This window comes from Pteropus vampyrus, unplaced genomic scaffold, assembly GCF_000151845.1.
Source record: "Pteropus vampyrus isolate Shadow unplaced genomic scaffold, Pvam_2.0 Scaffold702, whole genome shotgun sequence".
NCBI classification, from domain to species: domain Eukaryota; kingdom Metazoa; phylum Chordata; class Mammalia; order Chiroptera; family Pteropodidae; genus Pteropus; species Pteropus vampyrus.
The window spans coordinates 1,111,954-1,116,165 of record NW_011889483.1 but is presented as its reverse complement, the minus strand read 5'-3'; the positions used below and the strand labels follow the sequence as shown (position 1 = coordinate 1,116,165).

The 4,212-nt window shown below is 32.8% G+C and overlaps 1 pseudogene; it reads left to right on the top strand.

Annotated features, from left to right (window-relative positions):
* Window positions 1–3,633: 3,633 nt before the first annotated feature.
* On the top strand, window positions 3,634–3,925 carry LOC111733939 (annotated as a pseudogene).
* Window positions 3,926–4,212: the final 287 nt, after the last annotated feature.

The following is a 4,212-nucleotide window of genomic DNA, read 5'->3' as shown; positions in this document are numbered from 1 at the left end:
GATTTCGTTAACCAATGTCGCCATAAAAAAATTAATAAAAATTATAATAAAAAAATAAAGTAAAATAAGATCAGGCGCAAGACATGGATACCCATTCTCATCACTCTTATTCAGTTTAGTATTGAAAGTCCTAGCTAAAGCAACCAGACTAGAGAAAGAAATAAAAGACATCTAAAACGGAAATGAAGAAGTTAACGTGTCACTTTTTGCAGATGACGTGGTTCATTATATACAAAACCATAAAAACTCCACCAAAAATCTATTAGAAACAATAAACAAATATTGTAAATTTGTGGGTTACAAAATCAACATACAGAACTCCATAGCATTCCTATATATTAATAATATTTCAGAAATAAATTTAAAAAAACAATTCATTTTGCAATTGCAACAAAAAGAATAAAATAACTAGAAATAAACTTAACAAAGCATGTGGAGGACCTATACACTAAAAACTGAAGACGTTATTAAAAGAAATTAAAGAAGACACAAAAAAATGAAAAGATATTTTGTGTTCATGGATTGAAATAATTAACGTAGTAAAAATGGTTTTATTACCTAAAGCAATATATAGATTTAATGCAATCTCCATTAAAACCCCAATGGCATTTTTTAAATGAATAAAACAAAAAAATCATCAGATTCCATATAGAAGCACAAAAGACCCTGAGTAGACAAAGCAATCCTGAGGGAAAAAAAAAAAAAACAAGGTTAGAAGTATCATACTGCTTGACTTCAAATTATACTACAAAGTGGCAATAATAAAAACAACATTGTATTGGCAGAAAAACAAACATACAGACCAATGAAACAAAATTGAGAGCCCAGAAATAAACCCATATATATGGACGAATAATTTTCTACAAAAAAAAAAGAAAGCCAAAAATATACACTGAAGAAAAGAAAGCCTCTCCAATACATAGTACTGGGAAAATTGGAAAGCCACATGCAAAAGAATGAAACTAGACTGCTATCTGTCACCATTTGCCAAAATTAACTCGAAATGGATCAAAGACCTAAATATAATATCTGAAACAATAAATTGCATAGAAGAAAACATAGGTACTAAATCATAGACCTTGTATTTAGAGAAAATACGAATCTGACATGAAAGGCAAAGGAAGTAAAAGCAAAAATAAATGAATGGGATTATATCAAACTAAGAAGCTTCTGCATAGCAAAAGAAACCATCAACAAAACAAAGAAGCATGCTAATGAATGGGAGAAGATATTTGCAAATAACACCTCCCAAAAGGGGCTAATGTTTAAAATATACAAAGAACTCATACAACTAAACAACAAATAAACAATCCAATTAAAAAATGGACAGAGGACCTGAACAGATACTTCTCCTGAGAAGACATAAAAACAGCCAACATGCATATGAAAAGATGCCCAAATTCACTAGCTATTAGGAAAATGCAAATCAAAACCACAATGCAATACCACCTCATACCTGTTAGAATTACTTGTCCATTAATATAACAAATAATATCAAGTGTTGGAGAGGTCGTAGGGGGAAAGGAACCCTTATATACTGCTAATGGGAATGTAAATTGCTACAGCCACTATAGGGAATAGTATGGCGTTTCCTCAAAAGGTAAGAATAGAAGTACCATAAGACCCAGTAATCCTTCTTTGGGGTATCTACTCCAAAAAATTGAAAACATTTATCCATAACGATACATGCACCCCAATGTTCATAGCAGCATTATTTACAGTGGCCAAGACATGGAAATAACTGAAGTATCCTTCAATAAATGGATAAAGAAGATGTGGTATATATATACAATGGAATATTACTCAGCCATAAGAAAAGATGAAATACTGCCACTTGTGACAGCATGAATGGATCTTGATATAACCATTCATATGTGGAATATAAAACTAAAGGCAACAAACAAAGTAAACAAACAGAGACTCATGGACACAGACAACAGTTTAGTGGTTACCAGAAGGAAATGGGGTGGGAGAGGTAGATGAGGGTAAAGTGGATCAAATATATGGTGACAAAAGGAAATTTAACTTTGGGTGGTGAACACACAATGTAATATACATATGATGTATTATTGAATTGTACATTTGAAATCTACATAATTTTATTAACCAATGTCACCTCAATCAACTTAAATAAGTAAATAATAGTAAATAAATAAATAAATTTTCCATGAGTTAAAAAAAAAAATAAAAATGGGAATAACACACTTTGCACTGAATGCTAGCAAATATTCATATAGAAACATTCATGCTGGAAATATAGTAGTACCTAGAAAGTAATTCAAAGCCTTAAATAAGAAAGGTTAAAACAAATAAAATAAGTATTCATCTCAGAAGTTAGAAAAGAAACAAAAGAAACCCAAGTAAAGTAGAAGAAAGGATGCAATAAATATCAGAAATTAGTAATATAGTACAAGAACACAAAATGTTGAGGATCAACAAAAAACAAGACGGTTCTTTAAAAAAATGAATACAATTAACAAAAATTCGGTATGTGTGGAATATATCAGTCAGGGTCCAGTCAGGGGACAGAAATTATACCACAAATTTGAAAATTTAGTGTAAAAGACTGACTAGTAGCAGGGGATCTACTGAGAGAGGTAAAAACAATTTTAATCAATATAGAAAGAGCAGGTATAGGGACAGCCTAGAGCTGAGAGAATGGGTGAAGAGGGGAAGGGATTAAAAGATACAAATTGGTAATTACAGAATAGTTATGCAAATGTAAATTATAGCATAGGGAATATAGTTAATAATATTGTAATAACTATGTATGCTATCAGATGGGTACTAGATTTATCAGGGTGATCATCACTTCATAAGTTATATAAATGTCTAATCACTATGGTGTACACTGGAAACTAATATAATATTATAAGCCAACCATAATTGAAAACATTTTTACATTATTTTTAAAAAATCCACTGAGACCTTAAGACTAAGAGAGAGGTTATTCTGCAAAGGAAAAGAACAGGGCGCTATAAACAAAGAAGAGGAATAAGAGGCATGCTATGATGACAAATATCATAACTCGTACAGTCTATAATAGGGTCAAAATTACTGTACTGGAAAACATTTTTCTTATAGTGCAGCCCGTATATTATGCAAAGAAATGTACAAAGAATAATTTAAAAACATTTAGTTGGTAGGAGATTGCTTAAAAAAAGTATACACTTTTTGACTTGTAAGATGTCTTATACACAATTTTAAAGAAAATTGTAGTCTCGAGTACACGTAGAAATTTCTGATAGAAATTTAAATTGGTAAAACATTTCTGGAAAACATTTTGCCATTGTGTAACCAAGAGACTTAAAATAACTCATAAGATTCATCCTAGATATTTATCTGCTTCTAGGTATGTATCCTAAAGAAATAATTAGAGATGAAGACAAAGATCAAATATAAGAATGTTAGCCATAAGGGTATTAAAACTGATGAAAATTAAAAAGGTTAAATGTACCACAATGGGAGAAGAGTTTAAAAAATCATGGCCTGTCTAAATTATGAAATATTATGCAACCATTGTAAATTCAATGATATCAAAAGTGCTCAGATTAAAAAAAAACAAAAACAGATTCACTCTTTTCCTCTCTGGTTGCTTGAGGGAGGAAAAGCAATTTCGTTACTATCCAGTAAGTTCATGACCAACAGACTACTTCAACGGAAACAAATGGTCATCAACATCCTTCATCCTGGAAAGGCAACAGTATCTAAGACAGAAATTCAGGAAAAACTAGCCAAAATGTACAAGATCACACCAGATGTCATCTTTTCATTTAGATTCCAAACCCATTTTGGTGGTGGCAAGACAACTGGCTTTGGCATGATTTATGATTCCTTGGATTATGCAAGGAAACATGAACCCAAACATAGACTTGCAAGACATAGACTTGCAAGATATGAGAAGAAAAAGACCTCAAGAAAATAGTGAAAAGAACGCAAGAATGGAAAGAAAGTTAGGGGGACTGCAAAGGCCAATGTTGGTGCAGAGGATATGGCAGCTGCAGTCAGCAGCTGCAGCCGGCAGCTGCAGACACCTCTTAAAGGGGTTGTGTTCGCGACCAGACTTTCACAGTGATGGACTCGTTGCTCTGAACCCTAGGGCCCAGTTGGCTGCTAGGGGACATCAGAGGCTTACAGGGGGATGCTGAGTTGTCAGAGCGAGGGCTGGAGGCAAGGCTTTCTTCCTGGCAGAGGTGCCAGTGGTATCTATTG